Below are 23,938 nucleotides of genomic sequence, written 5' to 3' on the forward strand. Positions count from 1 at the left end.
AAATAATATTCCAAGAAAATAAAGAGAGACACAAAAGTAAAGTTCCTGCCTTTCCACCTCTGTTTTTCATACATATCATGTCCTCCACACTCTTCCATCCCAAGATATAGTGTGGCTATTCCCATTGGGCTAGCTTAGTCTTTTCCTGTTGTTCATTTTTTGCATACTCTTTCCATCTAGTGGAAAGATTGCTGGTGAATCACTCAAAAGCAAGAGGGGTTTAACAATATGCTGGCTATAGTTTGTTGTGTCAGCTGGGATATGTTCTCTAAGTGAGTGCTTTAATGGCACTTAATGATGGTTAGCATATTGTGTAAATATGCTCCATATACATACATATGGAAGTAATATAGTGCAAATATGGAAATGAACCTATTTCCTTCTTTGCTTTAATATTTTGAAGGGGACAGAAGAAAGAACATAGTAGTGTTAGATCAGGTTGAAATACATTCAATCAGCATGGTTTTTTAAAAAAACAATTATTAGAATACAACAGGCACAGAAATGTTAATCATAACGTCTATGCTGTAATGTAGTTGTATAAAAATGCTACAATTCACTATATTGTGAATATCTAGTTATATGTGGTTTATTCATCAAAATATGGTTAAACAAATTACAGCTGAGCACAAAATGTAAACCAAATCACTCTTAAGCAAATGGCATTATGATTCAGTACGAGTGAATATTTCCCTAAGTCTTACATAATTACTTTAACCTTGTTTATTTTTTCAACTAATTTGGGTTTTCAGTTTTTGAAATTACAATTATCATTGCCTCTGGGAAGACTCCAATTCACAGGAATTAGTGGGAGATTTTCCCCCAATGCAAAAGGGATTTTTATAGGTATGCTTGTTTAATTATTTATTCCTTAGGCTTGGGTCTAACTGTTTCTCCAGAAACCCATATTAACTCTCTTTCCTCCAACTTTTTCCCCCACAATGAAGTTCTTATGAAGTAGGTTGATTTGGGAGAATAGCCTAAGATGGGATAAAAATTTGAATCCTAGTCCAGTACCTGAGACATCATAAGATTGTTTTTCTTCTGTATAAATCTAAGTGGCATTAATTCAGGAAATTATGGTTAAATAAATCATAGCTAAACAGAACATTACAGAGCCATCTATATTTAGTATTTGCCTCCGTTATTGATGAACACTTAAGGAAAAAAATTTCTAAAAGATTTATGTGAAAAATAAATTAAAAAATTGTACTTAACTAGCAAACTAACCAGCCAGGTCAGGTGAGTCAATGGCTCTGAGAGACCATTTGTCTGACTCCTCCATTTGCATAAGCGGGGTGTATAACTTTGTGGTTTTCCATCCTGCCTCTTTGCCCGAGAATTCTTTGTTTATTTGATGTGATGTCTGGAAAGTTCCCATAGATGGTGGGTCATTAGAAAAGCAACAAACATGTTATTTGCTAGGAAGGGTTTGTTCAAAAAACTGTATGCATTGGTTTAATACGTTGTTACTGTCTTCTGAAGGAAAGTCGCAATTTCAGATATGTTGGAGTGGCATGTAGAAATATCTGTTTATATATGTCCTATTATAGCATCACGTTAAAGAAAAGCATCTACTATATTGGATATCCATTGCTAGATTCACTGGCAGCCACACTCTGAAAACAGGGGAAGGGTTTCTTGGCAGGGAAACTGGACAGATCAGTGCTAATATCCTGTAAATGACAATGGCTCTCATTTCATGTTGATATGGCTTAGCTGAATTGTATAGTGCCAGGAAAGAGCCCCATGTTTGTTACTTCTCTGCAACCTTGAGGCAAATGGTTGCTTCCCTGATTCTAATTGCAAATCCTCAGAAGCAGCAACTCGATAAAAAAAAAGGCAGGATGGAATGGAGTTGTCTTCTTTCTTTTTTTTTTTTTTTTACTTAAATGGGAACCAGTTACAGAGAATATTGGTGCAGTAATGCAAAACCTGCTTTCTTAACAGGTGGAAAACTGATTAACAGTATGAACATGGAGTTTCAGATACTGGTCAGCAGTGGTGAGTTTCAAATATTTTTAGAACCTCTTCTGTAGGTGTGGCCTGTTTTGTGGGAGTGGCTTGCTGGCCATGTGACCGGGTAGGAATGGCTTGCCAGCCATGTGACCAAGTGGGAGTGGCTTGGCAGTCATGTGACTGGGTGGGTGTGGCCAACTTGTAAAATGTGGTGAAACTCACTTAAAAATTCTCTTGCTTAGCAACCAAAATGTTGGCTCAGAAACTCTGGCATTTGAAGCACGCAAGTCTTAAAGCTGTCAGGTTATAAGACCCTTGCACCCCTAGCCCTTTAGAAAAAAACCCCCAGGGGTGTTCAAACTTGACAGCTTTAAGACTTTAAGGTTTAGATAGGACTCTTAGAGGTGGACGGGGCGATTGGTGAGCCAGCCAATCAGTGAGCGGTGAGTGGGGCAAGCATGGTGTGGATGGGTGGAGGGAGGGAGCTGGAACCGGTTCCAAACGGCATGGTAGATTTGTGGAACCTCTTCTATAGAAGAGGTTAGAACTGGCAGGAACCCACCCCTGCTGGTCAGGTATGGAATGGGACAATTCTCTGTGGCCAACTTGCCATGGCCAACTTGCCACTGGACAACTCGACACAGGACATGTCAAGCCCGCCTCCCTCAGTAACCACAAAGAAACCACTTAACTCCATTTTGCAGAATTAAGAGTATTTTACTGGTTATGAAAAGAGAGCAGCTAAGCAAAGCAAGATCTGAGGCAAAAGTGTGCGAAATCATACATATCAATATGTGACCAAACTCCCTCCCCCTGGTAACCCTCATCCCACTGTCCAATCTGCAAATCCCTTAGGTGTCATGTGAGTTCCATCTTCAAGGAGCATCATCAGGTTGGTATGCAGGACAGTTGGCCTTGACCGGCACCAAGCACTAATCTCCAGCATGCGCAGTTAGACCAAAACTCCCTTTTTACAATCTCTCCTGTACTTAAACTTCCCCTCCCAAATACCAGGGCCCCCCTCCCCATTTCAATGGCAGCCAAAAGCAAATAGCGAAACAGAGGCTGACAGGACAATTCAACAAATGCAAAAGTTAAATTAATTTTGATGGAACCATAGCCAATAGTAATAAAAGAAAAATCCAGAAACACAAGAGTTACAATAATTTCAATGAAAACATGGTCACCTATAATAAATATAACTGAATGAAATGATTACTACAGTGTTGAATTGTCCTTTGGCAAGTTGATTGTGGGGAGTTGATTATAGCGAGTTGGTCATGGCAAGTTGTCCTAGATCCAGCCAGTTTTTGTACTCATTGCAAAAGACTCCACCATATTTCCCACAAAATGCTAACCTGTTATTCTAATATGCTGATGCCTAACTAAGCCTACAGAATATGCAAATGCCCAAGTCTGGCTAGAAAATTTCCCATTCTAACCCTGTAGAGCTGCTGTCATTCAGATAGTGAAGTAGGCTGACTTAAATTGGATTGCCCTATTCCTAGACTAGAAAATTGGAATCTTTTTCTTGACAAATTCGTGAAAAAGATCATGTTAAAAAATATCTCGCGGCAAACATACAAGAACAATGGATAGATGTGGACAATGTATCCGAATTACAATCACTTACACAAATAAATATCTTTTTCTGGCCTACAAAATTCCTGCAGACTGACATCTTTTGCTTTGTTTAGCTGTTTTGTCATCCTATGAATCCTGAAGAAAGCTAAAGTTAGTCATGTTAGAGCAGTGGTGGGATTCAAATAATTTAACAATCGGTTCTCTGCCCTAATGACTATCTGGGTAGGTGTGGCTCGGTGGTCATGTGACTGGGTGGGCTTGGCCAACTCAAGTTCACTCAGGTCGATGGGCACTTCACCTTAGCTATTACAATGTAATAAGGGTTAACCGGAGAGGCAGTTTCTGTAAGCAGGTCAATAAAGATTAGGCTAGAAACAACACTAGAATGTTTCCTTCCTGCCTTCCTTACAGGATTAGCCCTGTAAAGTGGATCCACCACATGAATGCGTGCAGCACTCACGCATACACGCGCAGCACACGCATGCGTCCTTACCTCCTGAGACGCTCTGCGATGGCTCCACAATGCTCCAGCAGCTTGCCAGAGCGTCGCACATGCGCCATACACTCTGTGCGCATGCACAGAAGCGCCAAAGACCTCAAATACTGGTAAGGAGGGCGGGCAGGCCCTCTGGAAAACTGTACCAAAATGATACCCGGCGCTCCCAGCAGGCACCGGTACGCCCACACTGGAGCATACCGATCGTAACCCACCACTGTCCTCTACCTACAACAGCTCATTTAGTGTCTGTTCAAAGTTACAATGGCACTGAAAAAAGTGACTTATGACCATTTTCCCAGTTACAACCTTTGTAGCATCCCCTCGATCTTGTGATCAAAATTCAGATGCTGGGCAACTGGTTCATACTTATGACAGTTGCAGTGCCTCCATGTCACATCATCCCCTTTTGCGACCTTCGTACAAAGTAAATGAGGAAGCAAGATTCACTTAACAACCAGGTTACTAACTTATCAACTGCTGTGATTCACTTAACAACTATGGCAAGAAAGGTTGTAAAGTGAGGCAAAACTTACTTAACAAATATCTCATTTAACAACAGAAATTTTGGGCCCAATTGTGATCATAAGTAGAGTATTACCTGTATATTGCCTTCAATCCACAGTTTACTTTCAACATCTCCTTCATTAGAAAAGTCCTACTAAAAATGAATATTGGTCACTTCAGGTCACTCTTGATGTTCTGACCTTTGCAAAAAGCACTTGATATAACAGTTGGCAGCAGGCATTGTCTATGAAATCTTGTGACTCCAAAAATAAATAGCTGAAAGTTTATTAATTCAGTTTCCAGATTTTCTATGGGTGAAGGTAGTAAACAAAGTGAATGAAAGAATACATTGTCTTCTATAAATCCAGAGGTCATTTAAAAGCTGAAACTGAGTACAGATGATTAGTAGGTAGCAGGAGAGAAACATAAATACTGGCTTGTATTATAAGAAATATATTTAACTTGCAACTTGGCAAGGATGGGACTTGTCTCCTGGATTTAGTTTGTTATTCAGTAAAAATCATACTGTGTGAGTGAACATACCCACATATTCTTACTTAACTCATTGCATATAAAGAAGGTCTTGTAATCAATCTTTGGCATCTCCACAAAGGATCCTTGGTATCAGAACTGGAAAGACCCACAGGGCCAACCTCTCCACTAGATTAGATAAGGCTGGGCCAAATGGATCGGAAGCCTACACTGATATAAAGCAGATTCTTCTAGGGACAATATGCAGACTGTGCCTCCATTAATAGCTGCAAGGGACATAACTGTTCATTTATACCCTGCTTCACACAGACTTTGTGTGAAGTAATTAAAATTAGATGTCATCCCCTTAAGATACTCGCTTTGATTTTTTCACATTTTGAACTAGTCTGCCCTACACATTTTCCACCCTCTCCCATATGAAAAATATGTCTGTAGTAGTTGCTTCTTTTGAATTCGAGTCATGGCACACTGGCCTTCTTCCCCCCCCAGAGCACAAGGGAAGCAGCTCTGGTTTTACTTTTTAAGGCCAAGAAGCAAATCTCTAATTCATCTTTAGTTTACAAAGAGCACCCCATATCTCAAATGGGTATTACATTATGAAGTTGAAGTGGATCCCACATATATGAAGATAAGAACATAATGAACATAAACAATCATGTTTAAGGTAATTGGATCCAATTATATTTTCAGCATTTAATAGGGGATTGGTAAGAATATACTGCTTTTAAAGGTTCTAATACAAATGTACAATGCAAATGTACTGTTCTAGCTATGGAGAACGCCGGGTGGCGAGCCAGGACTTTCTCAAATGCTAACCGTTTTAATCATTCTAATTCTAATCATTTATCGATTCTCCCTCGTGCTGGTTCCTTCTGTGAAAAGCATGTTGGCGGGCTGCTCGGGATGGTGTTGGGGCATAATGGTTTCTGAGCTTTGCCATCAACACCTCCCATGTTACGGTGTGCATGGTCTGGGGAGCTACCAACATGCCCGCAATGTTAAACATCTCTGTGCCACATAAGTTTAAAAAACACAATTTCTTCCTGCTTTCTGACAAATTGGTGTAGTTGTTGGCATTTAAAAAACATTTGAAATGGGATATATATGAGTCCCATGTTTCTATGGCTCCACTGAAAACCACTAACATGTTCATGGAGGCCATTCTGAGGTAAAATTGGTCCCTACATGGATAGCACTCGGACCAATGTACACTCAGGCCTTAGTGACTTCACTCAACCACTCATTGAGTGAGTTCCTCTGAGAGGAATTTCAGCTCTGCGTGACTCAGCTCTGTGCTAGTGACCCTTGTCCGCTCTTGCCTGGGCTCTACCTCAGAATCCCACCTTCGTCGCCAATGTTCTAACTAGAGAGAATGCCAGGTGGACAAACTGAGGCGAGCCAGGACTTTCTCAAATGCTAACAGTTTTAATAATAACAGGTTGCCAACGCAGCAATTCACAATGTGCATGTCTCAGCTAACCAACAACAGCTGAGCCCTGTTTGACAGCTCTTTATATATGCTGGCTGTGAAACAGTTAGCCAATCAAGAGTGAGAACAGCACCCCCTAGGCAGACGGACTGGAGGGAGAACTATAGGACATAGTATGTACAAAGCTACATGCATGCCAGGGCATGGAGAATGACACCAAATATTCTTTTTAGAACAAGTTTCCATTTGATTATGATAGAAACATCCCATCTATATTGACTGAATCTGGTCCCTTCCCAGAACACTATGACAATTGCTCTTTATGTTAAGAGATCCACCCTGGAGTCATCTCTTGAGTTACTTAATTTGTCTGAGTTCCTACTTTACACTAAACCCAAAACTACTTTCCATTTTTATGGCTTACCATGTTTTACAAACTGGTCAGGTGCAGTTAGTCAATAAACCATAATTAACATTTTTTCACCAAAATCACTTCAAAAATATCACTTCTGAAACTCAGATCAATTATTTATATAGTATAGTAATGTGAAATTGTGAAAGACTGTTATGCCTGAACTTGCTTGTTAGTTTAAAGTTTCAGTGCAGGTAGGCCCTTTAAGCCTGGATGCGCAAATTTGAGTTAAGCCAGGTTTCAATAAGACTGAATTGGGCAGGTGAGGTTAATAAGATCATCTTCTGGCAAGAATACAATTCAATTGTCCCTGAGTTAATTCCACATCAGACAGAGAGAAATTGCTTGATCAGGAAGATATATATCTTTCTGTTAGATATTTTTCTTCAAGAAATTTCCTAAAAAAATAATAATAGTAAAACCAGGTGGATGTGGGCCCAAAGTAAAAGGATAAAAATCGAGGTCCAATCCAAACCTTTAATATCCTAAAAGATTTGGACCAGATTATGCAAAAAAAAATTGTCTCCAATCTAAGTTTCAAAGGTCCTGTGATGAATGCCTCCCTCAATGAAGTAGGAGAGCTAGGGCCAGGGTCTTTTCAATAACAACACCCTATTATGAAACAGAAATAGATTTGTCCAGCACCATCTCTGGATTTTTTAAACACCAGTTGAACTCCTTTCCAGCCAATATAACCCTAAACTCTCTCTATTTAAAGAGGGAGATTTCTAATTTTAGGGTAGTAGTACATTTTGACGCTTTCTGCATTTACTGTTGGTTTTGATATTATGCTTTTATATCCCATCTCTCATCTGTATTCAAATTGTACCATCTTGAGAATTATATGTGATTGGATTGAGCTACCATATGGAGTACCTTCCATCCTTCTGAGGTGGGTAAAATGAGAACCCGGATTGTTGTTGGGGGCAATATGCTGACTCTGTAAACTGCTTAGAGAGGGCTGAAAGCCCTATGAAGCGGTATATAAGTCTAACTGCTATTGCTATTGCTACTTGCCCCAGCTTCTGCCAACCTAGCAGTTCGAAAGCATGTAAAAAATGCAAGTAGAAAAATAGGGACCACTTTGGTGGGAAGGTAACAGCGCTCCATGTGCCTTTGGCATTTAGTCATGCCAGCCACATGACCACAGAGATGTCTTCAGACAGTGCTGACTCTTTAGCTTAGAAATGGAGATGAGCACTGCCCCTAGAGCTGGAAATGACTAGCACGCATGTGCGGGGGAACCTTTACCTTTACCTTTTGATTGACCTTGCTGCTAGCCATTCGTTGCTTCCTTCGGTTGCTCCTCTCCCCACATTTTTGTATCAAGTCCAATGTCCATCTTTTTGTTGAACAAGGGAGCAGAAACAATTAGCATGAATCATCAATCATTAATGTGCTGGAATTCTTATTGATATTCAGACTCTTGCAGGTGGTGACTCAATCATAAAATTACATGATTTTGCAAAGGCAAGAAGCTGCACATCTATGCTGAGAAAAAATGTTCCATCCTGCTCAGTAAGAGCTGACAAACCTTTTAGTTTCAACTTTTTGACAGTGGCTTTTTAAATCTAAGAAATATTGAAGTCAGGTAAACTTTTGATAGTCAAGGATTATGTTAAATATAAAGCTACAATTTGAGAGGTTTGTAATTTCACAGCATGACTTGAAAAGATTCTTTCAAAAGGTTATTTTAGATGATATACCCATTCTAATAGTTTTGTTTATTATTTTCAAGGGGCATTGAAAAAGAGGGATTTGGAGACTGACTGCTATCTATGGTTTGTCAACAATGATCTACCACATCCAGATTCAAGATAATTTAGGAATATTCCATTCTTAGAACATTCATCTCAGTCCATTTAATTGATAGCTATATGTTTAATGAATGACTGGGGTATTTTCCATTGAGCTACAGTGATAGGAAAAGTGATGAAAGGCAAATTCCATTCTCCTCTGACCGGGAGGTCCTGAGACCTCCTGTCCATAGAAGGGAAAGGTTTATGGCTATTTTTTATAAGAATGGTTATTTAATAAACACCCAATAAGTGGAATTAAGAAATCTACTCAGTGGGGGTAATTGTAAAAGCTTGTTTTTATGTAGTTGTATCTGCAATAAACCCAGATGTGAACTTTTACCTCAGGACTACCCAAAACGTTGCCATTGGACCTAGCAGCATCAGCTACATTAGGTTAATAACTATTCATTATCTAGTGTTGCTCTAACCTACAGCTTTTCCTTACATTATTATTACTGTGTTGTTATTATTATTTTTGATAACCGAAAAGGAATCCACTCACTAGATGATGATGATGATGATGATGATGATGATGATTCTCAAATGTCCTTGAGACCTGCCTTAGTTCATTCTAGATGTCCAAGAACAAATGACATATAACATGTTGCCTTGTGTAGTATATTAGAACAGAAACAACCTATTTTCCTCACAAGATTTGTTTAAAACTAGAATACAACTATGCTGCTAGACTGGAAAGTAGATTTATTAGTATCACCTTTTCTTAGAACTGCTTGCAATAAAGTTTTCTCCATTTTATTATTAAAAAGAAGCAAATAGATCACAATGAATTTGAAGAAGTAAAATGGTAGCACACTACAAGCTGCCTTAATGGTTCTGGGGAGTTCTTTGCAAATGTATAGGCCTGTAACAGCACCGAAGCTATCCAGAAGCAATCTACACAAAATTGGAGAGCTTGCTTGGATTCTGAAATTTGATCAGCTCAGCTCAACTCCAGTGGAAATTGTGGACCAAAGTGGATTCCAGGCAGCAGAAATGTTCATCTTGTCTATTCCTGATCTCTTGGGTTTCTTAGTATTTTATCACCATCACTTGTTGAGTAATGACAGTAGCAATTTTAGAATTATAGAATCATAGGACTAGTAGGGACCTTGAAGGTCTTCTAGTCCAACCCCTTTTCCAAGGCAAGAGTCCTTATACCATCTCAGACAAATGGATGTCCAATCTTTTCTTGAAAACCTCCAATAATGCCCCAATAATAAATAGATGATTAATTTATTTGCTGTACCACAGAATGAGAGAGGCACAGAAATTTCCACTTTCCCAGATTGTTCTTTTAGTCCTCTTTCTCCCCCTTCCTCCCCATGCCTAGGGAGCACGAATGAGGACTCTGAACAAGATAAGAGGGGTGAGGCTGGTAGCTTTGTGGGAGTGCCCTGAATCTGGAGTATAGAAAGCTCACAGAGAAAATGTTGATTATTTGTTATGCATGTGCTTACTAAATTGCATCAGCTATGAGAACCAATATTTAATTCTATTGTTTTCAGCTTTAAGAATGTACTCATCATCGTGATTGAGAAATAGGCAGTTCTTTTATACATATAGCATTTGTACTATTAGTGAATCAGAAATCACTTAAAGGTTCCTTAAACAGTTCCAGTTGTTTCTTTGAAGGAAACTGTATAATTTCACTACCCAGCAGTCAAAACCTGATTAATATGAAGAGCAGCAAACCAGTCAACTGCTTGAACATACCCTCTGCCAGTGATCTTAGTTGGCCTTGGGAGCAGAGCAAAAGAAGATCATAGTTAGTATATAGCCACCTATTAACTCCTGGGTAGATGGTTTTGAATCCACTTATGCTAGGAGCAGAACATCACATATTTGTCCTCATATACATTTTTCCTCTTCCCAATTAGGACAGCAGGAGAGAAACAAACAAAAATTGGTGGCAATAGTGACAGAGAGATGTGGGCTGAGTAGTAAAAGAGATAAGGGTCAAAACTGTGAAGAAAAGAAGTTCCAGAAAAACTGGAAGAGGGAGATCTAATCCTTGGGGCACTACATGCTCAGCCTACACAATGGAATCTGCAGGATCTTCAAAACTGGCAGCAATAGAAGAAATTGGGAACATTAATTTCATTTATTTTTCCTTCACATGGAGCAAAATCCTACACTGATTGATGGGTCATTTTTATTTTGGCTGCACATCCTGTAAATGCTATCTTTATTCCACTTGTTTTTGGTCTTGTTTTGGGAAGGGAATTCTAGGATTATTCTGGGAATACAGTACTAGAAGCAGATGGAACATTACTGTAATAATAGAGTAACTGTAGCCATACTTCAGAAGCCAAGTCATGATAACTCTATCTACTGCGGTGGCGCAGTGGTTAGAATGCAGTAATGCAGGCTGATCACTAGCTGCCAGCAGTTTGACAGATCGAATGTCACCAGGCTCAAGGTTGACTCAGCCTTTTCCTAGTTCTACTTTTTCTTCTAAGTTTAACTCTCCCAATTTCTCAAGAGCTGATCCAAGTGGCTGTGAACAGTAGGCTATTGTAAGCATAATATAGTTTTTGATTTGTGAATTCTATAGTTGACAATCGTAACATCTATAAAGAAAAGCAAGCTTTAAAATATGTCATTTATTGCAAAGTCAGTGAAAAAAAAGCATTTGAGAGTAAAAAACGTGGAGCCAAACAGAATGTGACTAATTTAGAGAAAGCTATTTGATCACTTATGATGCAGGTGGAATGGGGAAAACTTTACAGTAGCAACATTGTTCCTTTTATCATACAACATTAATTTCCAGATTACCAGAAAATGAAGTGGAATTAGTGTGAAATATTTTGGGAAGGCAGAGAAGTTTCTTTCCTTTTTTATTTATTTATTTCCTTGCTTGTTTTTTTTTTTTTTGTCATTTTGTGTTTTTTTTAGTTAGTTCAGGTTAGCTTTTCTTTTCATTTTTAACACAGTTTATTAAGTTATTTTATTGCAGTTATACAATAGTTAACATATAGTTAATTTTATTTGATATTATGTTATAGTATCATATATTTTGTTAATCACATTTTATTAAGTTTTAAAGTATTGTGAAATACAAAAGTAAGTAAGAAGATAATGAGGGGGAAGGGGAAAAGGGGAAGAAAAGTGAGGAAAGATGGGGAAAGAAAAAGAAAAAGAAGCATTGACTTCCGACTTTCTGTTACGTAGAATAAGGATTAACAACAGAGCACAACTTTTAGGTTTTCCATAATAGTATGAACAAGTCATTTCTATAAAGATCTATCAGTCTAATTTGTAAAACCCAAAATCAAGATTTAATTATTTTCCACATCAAGCACAAAGTTTAGAAGCAGTTTCCATGTGGAAACATTATCATATATTTTTAAGGAAATGTAATGCTTTTAAAATTCCAAAAAGCTTAAATTAACAAAATAAAAAATAGGGAAAAATCTGATGTCAGTTTGCCTATTTGTGATAGTCAAGGAATGTAATGAGATGATAAAATTATTTAACTACCTATTCATGTCATTCAACCCTCTTGTAGCTTTCTTTCCAAGAAAAACTGTATGAACACTAATATGGAAAGGCAGCATGTAATGCAGAAACCCTTTTTACAAACCCTAGAATCCAATATAGTAGAATATCCCAAACTTCAGAAATGTGTGTTTGAATTTTGAATTTCTCTTATCATTCTCAATTTAAAGAAATGGGAGATGAAACAAAGATAAAGCATAATCTGATCATTATGAATTACAATATGACCTGGAGGATCTGTAATATTGCCATTATTAACCATATAACTGCACTCCTTTATGATCAGCAATTATTTACCCCAGGGCTATTTTTAAGAAGGCAGTGATGAGGTAAAAATGGGGAGATGCTTTATATTAATTTAAGCATGTGGGATCCTGATTGAGACCACTGCGCAGGGGGAGGCGACTTAATTTTCCTCCCCCACAATTGCTTACTTTGCAGAATTCCTCACATGGTAAATTAAACAAGAAAAACATTCAATTGTTACTGAGATTAGTGTAGAAATGTGAAAAGCAAAATTGAAGGGTGCAGAAAAACAAGTCCCTTAAAAATAACAGAGGCAAGATCTAATCTAGTGTTTCTTGTTTTGCAGCTATATTTCACGAGAGAATCAACTCACACAGTTACCATTAATCAGTGAATAATGTGAAAGTATGCTCATAATTGGGGCATAATAGGTTATAATGAACAATATTGTTGCAGAAAATCAGGAGACCCAGACTGTGAGATCAAGAGAAGCTTTATTTGGCTAAATAGTTCAGACAGAGACAGCAATTTCTAACATCTGAACAGCGTTCTAATCAAAACATGCATTCTTATAGCATGTTCAAAGCATCAAAACACGGAAATATGTTAGCACATTTCTATTGGCTAAGCATATTATATCATGCTGCCCTTTCATGTCTAGGCCGCAGGTGGCATGCAGGAAGCATTAATTTCATACTAACTTATGTGGTTAAGGTCTATGCCTGACTTGCAAGCGAGACCTCCAACTGACTTGACCTACTTACAGCAGGTGTTAGCTTTCGTGATTTGACATTTTAAACTTCCTGAGTTCAAGCTTCCTGTTCCTCAAGACTCAGAAAATGTATAACGAGATAGAAGGGATAAACGGGTCCCCCAGGAGATCTTCTAGTCTGACCCCGTATCATGTTCACTCTTTATATCCAAATCTCGCTTTATATCCTGCCTTAATATCACAAAAATCTACCTTGAATCATATTTGTTGAAATCTGTGCAACTAATGTAGTATACACTGCAGTTTTTCAGTCATGGAATATTTCTCCTCAGATCCTTCACATATCACTTCAAGGAGTTGTCTCTAAAGCAGAGTAATTTGTGCAGTTACCAATTATGCTAGACAAATAAAAACCATAGTATTTTCTGTGCAATGTTTTTTTCCATCTTCATGTGAAAAAACCACTGATAAGTGAGAGCTGATATTTACTATGCACTGCAGTTGTTTTAAATAAAGATGTTGCCTTTAATAATCATTAAAAAAAAAACAACCAGTGTTTGCATTGGTGCTTTTATGGTATAAAATTATCTTTATTGTTCTGAGAATTGTCCAACTATATTCCCATGACCTACTAATGCCCTGACTACAATATGGGTTTGTGAGTGTACACTTCATTGTTTTATCATTTAATCATATTTCATTGCTAAGTACAAATGGCTTTAAATGGCTTTAGTTTTGAATGGCTTCAAAATGCCATCCACATAATTTAAAATAGGCTGGTAATCACACTGGAGAAAAAAGCGGGAAGGGTAAGGTCAGCTTTCCTTCCCAGGACATTTTGGTAGTAGCAGCCCATTCTAGATTTTCCTAGAGCTATAATATGTAGTGCTGGAGTTCTTGATTTTAGTAGAAAATATAACTTTGAGTATTTTGGATTTTTTTTAAAAAAAAGATTTTGATAAAACAGATCAATACATTTCTAGTTAGGAAACTGGCTCACTGGGAAAGCTAACAAGAAGAGTTTAGTATGAATGGGAATTCCTAAAAGCAATGATGATAAATGCTCAATTGCAAGTAACTTCAGTGAGAAAAGAAACAGAAAACCGCAACAGTACCTAAAATAACCCCATGAAAAACTCAGTGAAGATTTGAAAACTAACAAAAAAGGGCATATATAGGATGTAGAAAGAAAGCCAAGTAGGAAAAGCATTTAGAACACAGAATCAGCACAGATAGCTCTGAACTGTGGAGGTGGAATCCTGAAAGCTGCAGTTCAGTCTGTCATGAACAGCAAAACATATCTTTACATACAGTATATTCAAAATAAAAGTGGATGGGAAGAATAAGACACACACAGAAGGCAAGAATAAAAAGGGAGGGTACTTAATTTTATTTGGCACCCATGTGCCTATTCCTCCCACAGAACCATCCCTCCCTTCTACTCTGGTTGGAGAATTCTGCAATAAAGAACCATGTCAAGATTCAGGAACAAGCTGGTAGAATGGGAAGAAACCAGTAACATGAATTTCAGCAAGGCACTTAGATAGGAAATATCAAAGGCATCAGAATAGGGATTGGTGATGATACCAGGAGCAGCCCAGGCAAAAAGGCTTTTTGCATAGTTTGGTACATCCCAAGCTGAACATAAACTATGGAAATAACATGACACAGCTGTAAAGAAACAAATGAAGTTGTGGGCTGCATCAACAAGCTTATAGTATCGATGTCCACAAAATCATTATTTTTCATTCTTTCTTATTATTGTGTCCAGGTTTAGAGACTGCATTTTACGACATTTACAAATTGAAGAGTATGCTGAGGAGGGTCAAAGATGATAAGGAAACTGGAAGAAAAACCTAAAAGGAATTATTTAAAATATCCAGTATGTTTAGCTTGGAGGAAGGAAGACTATTGGGAGACAAAACTGCCTTCGAATAGTTGAAACTCATATAAGCCACAGAGCAGAATTATTCAAACAATTGACTTAAATTATAGGGAACTAGATCTTGATTGGACATTGGAAAGAAATTTCTGACAGTCAAAGTTGTCCAACACTAAATCAGATGGTGGACTCTTTTTCTCTGAGGGCATTTAACAGATTAACAGAGTTGGAAGGGACCTTGCAGGTCATTTAGTCCAACCCCTGCCCAAGTAGGAGACCCTACATCTGCTTCTACCTAGGAACAACTCACAACTTCCTGATTGCAAGGCGAGAGCTCCACCTCTAGGCCACAGTAACAGAGGCTGAATAGCCATCTATTGGGAATGCAGTGACAGTAGATTCTTCCTCTGGGTTGGGGGAGTCAGTGATGTTGTAGTTGCTTTGGCCCAGTGATTACCAACCAGTGGTCTGTGGGAAATTTTGGTGGTCCGCAGAAAAATTATTTGCATTTTTATATTGCGCTAAATACTATTTATCTTTTTAAAAAATCATATTAGTGGTTCGTGGGATTTAAAATTATGAATTTAGTGATCCCTGAGGTCTGAAAGGTGGGTGACCCCTGCTTTGGCCTGTCACAAAACATCAATTTACCAAAAGACAGATTGCTGAATGTCTCCATTCTCTAGTCTTCCAGATAGCATTTGAACTCACAGTCTAACTCACAGACTAATAATACGCTTGAGACTGGTGCTTTTCAGCCTGCTAATTTCCATCTTTTTTTAATTAAAAGAAGCTAAAAATAAAGTAAGTTGAGATACCTCATCATATTATATGCAAAGCCAAAGTAAAACACTACAACTTAGTGCAATGTTTGAATAACCGGGGCTGCTGCAATGCGAAACCCAACTGCAGCCCATTAATCATTATTGCATCCTAACTATGCCAGTTATCCACAACAATTAGCCAATTGATTTATCTAATCTCTATTTATCCCATCTTCATTTGCTTAATTACCAGCATTTATTATTATTTCAGAATATTTAATAATTAGTGTTCCTCTTGATGGGTGCATTTATAGAAGTTGACACTAAAAGCAAAATGGATTCTGAGTACTCTACATAAAAAACAGACTGTAAAAGTAAGTAAAAGAAATATGGAGAACATAAAAATTGCTAATTTCCTTATGAGTTTTGTGAACGTATCTCACTAATTTCTCTACATTCAAACAATATAATATACATTAAAAGATTGTTTTGAATACATTTTAAGTAGAAAAGCAATATATAAATGTTTATAAAGCAATACATAAAATAACAGTGAAATTTGATCTATCCCTAAGAAGATACTCATGGAAATGACTAGTGCCTCACTAAGTGTTATAGGCATGGGATCATTTCAACTTCTATGAGAAGGACATCAGTGCCTTGAAATGCTGTCAAAACTTGCCAGTTAAGTTTTGTATCTGGTCTCCAGTCCAGCTCAATCCGGTTCAAACGTGGCAGATCAAGAGTCTTATATGAGCTCCTCTGACCCTAATGGTATGTATATATTTAAAGATTCTTCTGAACCCTCATAATTTTTTTTTAGTAATGCATGTTTATTCTTGCTCTTCTCACCACTATATATTTTTTGTTTCCCGTTATGATTTCATATTGTCTTGAAGTTGCTTTTAATGGAATTGAAGATTTATCTTGTTAGGAGACGTCATTAAACTCATAAAACAAGCCAACCAGGTATGAGAGATAATTACAGCTGGCTGGTCAACGAAATTAAAAATAATCATATTGTGTTACCTAGATTTCCCAAATGTAAATTGCTATAAAAAAACAAATACTTGTCTTTCAATATAATTTATACCTTAGCGGATTTCTTTTTCTATTGGCCAGTATGATAAAGAATATTTTCAATAAGAGTGAAACAACAGGGAATGTAAATGAAATATAGTAATAATAGTCTTCAACTTCTTCAAAATTGACATTCTAACATGTACAGAGATTACCGTGTATTTTTATGAAATGGGTTCAAGTCTCTGTGTGCACAAAACACTGAAGAAAGTCAGTGTGTCTTATTTAGGCTCAACCATTCTCAGGAGTCCTTGAACATTGTTCGTGATGGTTGATACATATAGAAGTTGTAGCCCAATCATCTGGAGAATACAAAGTTGCCTATTTGTAATGTAAGAAATCTCAACAAATCTGCATCTACAATGTAACAATCTTAGCAAATGCAAAAGTGAAGAAGTATGGCCGTATCTTTACAAACTGACTAAAATTCTATCCATTTAATGAACAAAAACATGTGTAATAAATTACATCAGAAAGTAGCAATGCTTTAATGTAATGACCAATCCTGCTTGAACTTTGAATAAAATTATTGAGGATTTTTTAAAAATTAAATTGCATTTACTTTCTGTTTTCAGAAATACACGCACATACACTTTGTTTGTAATAACCTTATTAAAAAAATCATTATTTTTTTTAAGAGTCACAGTGGCACAGTGGTTAGAGCGCATTACTACAAGCTACTTCTGCTGACTGCCGCCTGCCTGCAATTTGGCAGTTCAACTCTCACCAGGCACAAGGTTGACTCAGCCTTCCATCCTTCCAAGGTGGGTAAACATGAGGACCCAAATCTTGGGGGGCAATATGCTGACTTTGTAAACCGTTTAGAGAGGGCTATAAAGCACTGTAAAGCAGTATATAAGTCTAAGTGCTATTGCTATTGCTATCATATGCAGTAGCTATATAAAACATAAGGAGAGATTGACTAAAATTGGCATCAAATGATTTTACAAACCTGGAATTCAGCAAATTATTATTAAATTACAAATCAAGAGAACCCATGCCAAACATCTTTAAAAATAAATTTTAAATGTTTAAAGAAAACTTTTGAAATCATTAAAATGGCTGCTAAGAGACTCTGGGTACTTACAAAGGAAAGTAATTTGCTAATCTTGCTAAATATTACATCTGAATCTCAACACAAAATAACTACTGTATTTTTCTGTGTATAAGACACACCTTTTTCCTTCAAAAAAGAGGCTGAAAATCTGGGTGCGTCTTATACACTGAATACTGAATTTTTTTGTCTCCTGAAACCTCTTCACCAAAATGGCTATGTATAGCTTGTAAGAGGCTTTCAGAGAGCTCCTGAGGACTGGGAAGGGCAGAAATGAACAAAAAATGGGCTGGTTATTGCTCAATCTTGCCCCCCAGTCCCCCAGGAGCACTCTATATGCTTCCTAATGCCCCTTTTTTGACAAAAAAACGGGCCCGTTTTTGTGAGCTTTGCAGAGTGCAAAAACTTTTTTTTTTAAATTGCCTCTTCAAAACCTTGGTGCGTCTTATACCCCAGTGCGTCTTGTACTCCAAAAAATATGGTAACTTGATCCTATATAATAAAATAGAAAATTAAGGAAGGGGGAAAAGAAACAAAACTAAGAAATAGATCAAAGTTGAGCAAGGAACAGTGATGGATTCAGAGAGCAGACATCACAGGGTTCATCCAAAATGTCCCCCCTGCCTTCGCAGGGTTTATTCTTTTATACAGTTTTTACAAGCAAAGCAGAGCATATAGCAACAGCATTATAATTGGCATATTCTCCTTGTCAATCTTTTAAGAGGGTAGAGTCTCACATATCCAGATGGTTCCCAGTACTGCCTGGTGAAGCTAATTTGGTGAGATCATAGATATCTGAGGTAACCAGCTATTGAGATCATAGCAGTTTGCTGCGCATGTCTTTACGTAACCTTTCCTCTATCCCTACAGAACAGGAACAATTATGTTCAAAGCAGAGAAGAGGAAATTTGACACTTGTCAGAAAACTTGGTTTATACAGCAATGTATGCTCATCCGTCAATAATAGAACACAAATTTTAGTTTTAATAGGATGGCAAATGGAAATCCTCCACGGACATCAGTTTGGAGAACCCACATTTTCTAATTAAAGAATTGCATATGCAGAAAGAATCTATACATTTTGCAGTAAAAAAGATTACTTGATTGATTTAATCCTTGTTCTTTCGTATAGAGTATTTCTGCCACACACATAAGAACTAAAAGGGTAAGAAATAGTATTTGGGAGCAATTTAGATAATTCTTCTTCTTTTGTTTAATCTATGGTCTTATATATTCCAAAGGGTTTTTAAAACTAATGTGTTGGTTCTAATTCAAAAATTATATTAAACAAAAATATGATTTGCTAATGGCTTTATGTGTTATCTGAGCTCACCTGCTATGGTTTGTAAACCATGACTTGTAGCTTACCTTACACGATCCCAGCCATGTATGGTTCATTCAGTAGATTACATCTTACCTTACATCATTGTCTGTGATTAGAGAATCATATACTTTAAAAATTTTAATTTATTTACATTTGGTCAATGATGTTGAAAGCACTTCTCTGGAATCTGATGTTTCCATTAATAAAATTAAAACTCTTTATTAATCTATGCAACTAAGGCATACAATCTCACTTCTGAAATAGTGATGCTGCAGAATTCTTCAGCTCTCCTAAGAATCATCATTGACTTATCAGTTAAAAAGGAGAATAATAAAGCATGATAGAAGCAAAAGGGATAATTTAGGCTGCACCTGCTCGATGCAAATTAAAGCATCTGTTGAAAAGTGGTTGTTTGGCTTCCGTTTGAACAAATCCAGTAGTCAGGATTTGACAAACTTCAGAGGTTTTTCTCTCCCTTTCCATCAGAATCTGTTTTTCTATAATTCAACTGTATTATTCTGTAGGTTGCATTCTGGGATTGTGGAAAATCAAGTATTTACAAAGTAATCACTTCATGATCTGATATTGAATCTTCCTAGGAAACAGATATCAAGCTGACTGATGTTTAGTTTCCCTTTTCACCTCTTTGAGAGGAAACATTTTTACCCATTCTTCAGCAAACCTCAATCCATTGAAGTTTTGCTAGAGCAGGAATGTCAAACTCATGTCATCACATGATGTATCAGGACTTTTTCCTCCTTGGCTAAAGTGGGCATGGGTGTGGCCAGCACATGACACATCTGGCCCGCGGACTGGGAGTTTGACAGCCCTATACTAAAGCATCAGCAAGTATCTTCAGTATCCTAGAATGAAAGTCATCTGGTTCTGGAAAATTACTCATTCAAAGGTATATTCCTTTATCATGTTTCTATCTTTGGCGTCATTCCTACCCTTTCAATCCCATTAAAAATCATTTTTTTTATCACTGCCAAGAAAACTGGTTGAAATGATAGTATGCAGTGGTGGGATTCAATTTTTTTTACTACTGGTTCTGTGGGCGTGGCTCAGTGGACGTGGCATGGCTCGGTGAGCATGGCATGGTGGGCGTGGCAGGGGAAGGATACTGCAAAATCCCCATTTCCTCCTGATCAGCCGGGACTCGGGAGGCAGAGAATAGATGGGGCGGAGCCAGTCAGAAATGGTAGTTCTCCTAACTACTCAAAATTTCCACTACCTGTTCTCTAGAACTGGTCAGAACCTGCTGATAGTTTGTCCAGGTCAGAACTTTATACTGCAGTAGAATAAGGCTACACTTGGATCACAGTTCTGATCCTTACAATACAGAAACGTTTGTATTGTATTTGTATTTATTATACTTGTATGCTGCCCTATTCCCGGGGGGACTCAGGGCGGCGAACAAACACATGGGGAAGGGGGCAATACAAAAACAAACGAGACAAACAGGATACAAAGACAAATTAAAAACTATACAACAATCAACAATTCGAGTGGGGCTGGGAATTCATCAGCCCCAGGCCTGCCGGAACAGCCAGGTCTTGACGGCTTTGCGGAAAGCCTGAAGGGTGGTGAGGGTCCGAATCTCCACTGGGAGATCGTTCCAGGGGGCCAGAGCAGCCACAGAAAAGGCCCTCCCCCGGGGGGTCGACAGTCAACATTGGGATTGACAGTCGAACTTCCAGTTTGCCCCTTAGGGCCGTTTTTTTGCGCTCCAGAGGCTTTAGGAAAGGTCCTGAAGCCTCTGAAGGGCCTCCGGGGGTGCGGGACGGAGGAGGCTCTTTTCGCCCTCCCCAGGCTCTGGAGAAAGGGAAAAATGGCTTTAAAAAAGGCTTAACTCATTGGCCAGCTGACAGGGCAACGCCTCGCGTGCCTTGACAAATGGTTCCACGTGCCACCTGTGGCATGCCATCCCGGTCCTATACCATTCCAGACAAGCAACTGTCCAATCTCTTCTTAAAACCTCCAGTGCTGGAGCACCCACAACATCTGTTGGCAAGCTGTCCCATTGGTTGATTGTTTTCACTGTCAGGAAATTTCTTAGTTGTAGGTTGCTCCTCTCCTTGATTAGGTTTTCTTATCTTGCCTTCTGATGCAAAATAGGTTGGAAAATAGGTTGACCCCATCTTTTCTGTGAAAAATTTAGGGGTGACATGAGAGTTGTTTTACTTAAGGAGCTGTTACAGAGAAGTGGGGGGGGGGAGATGTCAGCTTATTCTCAGAAGCTCCTGAGGGTGTGACAAGAAACAATGGATGAAAGCTTGTTAAAGGGAGGTTCTATCTGGAAAAAGGAGAAGCTTCTTGACAATGAGAACAATTAAATACCAGAAGAGCTTGCCTCCTGGAGTTGTAGGTACTTCATCACTGGAAGTTTTCAAGAAAGTATTGGACATTCATTTGTCTGGGTTGTTATAAGGATTCCTGTCATGGGCAGGGGGTTGGACTAGAAGACCTCAAGGGTCCCTTCCATCCTTATAATTCTAAAGCTACAAAATCTATAGTGCAAAACCTTGTGATTTAGGTTTTCATATCAAATTCACAAATGATTTTAAGAGGCTCTTGATCAAGCTACCATACTATGGCCAAACACACTTCTATTAATTTTTGAGGTTCATCTCATTTCACATCAACAACGAATCATTTAGATAATCAAGCTCTTGGTTCTGAACATCAAATCAGTCCCATCAAGAAACAGTATAACAAGTATTATTTCTTTTCCAAACCATATCTATTGTCTAGAAAGCTGGATATGGGAAATGCTTCTAAGCTTTCAGGATTTTGATTATACTTCCTTGATGGTTCTTTGCAGTTGTTTCTTCCCATGTGATTACTAGAAAGAAATAATTGCCGGCAGACTTGATCAATCTTAAAAGTTGCCCTGTTAGATCTAGGAACCTTTCCCCTGGCATAGAAGGTGCTTATAATTGTGTTTTTTCTTTTCTTGAAAGTATAATAAAGAAAATAAAAGTCCTTCCTGTTTGTTCTATTTCTTTCTCAAACATACTCCTATAGCTTTCTTCCAACCTTCCCACCATTCACAAACAGGAACTCTCCGTAAGTGAATTGTAAGTGATGGTAACAGTATTCTTGTCCCCCCCCCCCCAAGAGCACAACATTGCTGTCTCCACTGGCAATCATGCTGGGAGTATAGATTGGAAATAGGGACATTAGATGCCATTCTGGAGAATTAAAGCTTACACTTCTCATTTCTGTTCTCATACTGTTTATTTTTTACATTATGCAATAACTTTTCCCTTAAATGGTTTCCTTTAAAATATTATGTATATTATTTATATAATTACAGATTGGGACAAAGGAGATTTTTCACAGAACAGTGAATGTGTTTTCTGGCATCTACATCTTCTACAAAAGGAAGATAAAAGTCCCACCGTCCTTAAATGTCCCACAATTTGATGAAGGCACATAGTTTTAAACAAAATATGCAATTCTGTGATTCTTCATTCCCCGCTGACAGATTTATACAGACAAGACAGCTTACTTTGATTTTTTAATAAGAAGGAAAATGTTCTTTACTTCCTACTACTTAATAGGAATGGATTGAGAAAAACAAATTGCTCACCAATAAATATTGCAAGATGAAAATGGCTCCATATACACCTTTGTTTCATAAACTTGGGAGTTGCCCCATTCATGCTCACATGAACAACACTCATTTGGAGAACACCATATTCCTAGAGAGAACATACTGTTTGCTATGCTTAGTGCAATAAACTCTGGACATTCTAAAAAATACATTTCCTGAAAACTTTTGCATCGTTGTATTTCTAGTGTTTCAATATAAAAGAAAAAAGCTGATGTATTCATATAATGTTATGATGAAAGAAATGTCCTTCTGGGTTCGGCTCCAAGTGGGAAAAAGACACTGGAGACATGGAAGCTTCTTGGAAAGATGGTTTATTGGTGGACAGAACCACATGGCTTGAGTCCTGAACAGAAAAGGTGATCACATGCTTCAATGTTGGTGGAGCAAAAAAGAAGGGAAGGACTGAGATGCTGAGTCCCTGGTTTTATGCCCTCTCTGGCCTTTGATCTTGAATTCTGATTGGTTGTCAGACTCCCATGGGGCCATGCAGGGGCAACTCTCTAGGCTGTGTTTTGAATCCAGGTTGGTTGAGTTCTGAGATGCCATGTGGTGAGTTGGATAAAGGGCCAATATTATCATGCCTTAATCTCATCCCCCTGGAGTTGAAGGGGAGAGCTCTTTATTATGTAAAGTAGACTAGCTTGGTCTTCTTAATGGCCCATTGATAAAGTGGGGATGGGCAGGAAGCTACAGGGAGCTATTCTGTCTTTTAAAACATGTTTCTTCCTTTTCACATCCAGAGAAATATTCTGCCTTTTCAATATTTCATGGGATATTTCATTTTTCTGGGAGAGGGCTGGGTGATAACTTCCTACAGTTAAAAATATATCTCAAATGTTTTGCTGTTTTAATGTCTAATGTTAAGATTCTACTTCATACTTGTTTGAAGCAGTCCTCGACTTTAATCGCTCGTCTATAATGTCCTTTAAACTTTGTACTATCGAGACTTACAGAGCTCTCTTTTAAGATGGCTACACGGTTATAAATCTCGTTTAAATGGAGAAACTGGGGAACAATGAGCCGGGAGCAAGTTCTTCTTAGGCACCTGAAAGAGGAGGCGGCGCGGGAACCGAGAAAAATC

The 23,938-nt window shown here is 38.0% G+C and overlaps 1 long non-coding RNA gene across 2 annotated transcripts in view; it reads left to right on the forward strand.

The window, feature by feature from the left end:
- LOC116506599 overlaps positions 1-17,538 on the forward strand; it is a 32,341-nt gene extending 14,803 nt beyond the window's left edge. The window contains exons 2-4 of one of the 2 annotated variants that reach the window (XR_004255050.1): positions 1,951-2,004; positions 16,490-16,554; positions 17,499-17,538. This is a non-coding gene — a long non-coding RNA (uncharacterized LOC116506599). Of the gene's footprint in view, positions 1-1,950; positions 2,005-16,489; positions 16,949-17,498 lie in introns of those variants that run through there. The other variant, XR_004255049.1, reaches the window with a different exon arrangement.
- The last annotated feature ends 6,400 nt before the right edge of the window (positions 17,539-23,938 follow it).

The sequence above is a fragment of the Thamnophis elegans genome, chromosome 3, assembly GCF_009769535.1.
Source record: "Thamnophis elegans isolate rThaEle1 chromosome 3, rThaEle1.pri, whole genome shotgun sequence".
Taxonomy (NCBI): Eukaryota; Metazoa; Chordata; class Lepidosauria; order Squamata; family Colubridae; genus Thamnophis; species Thamnophis elegans.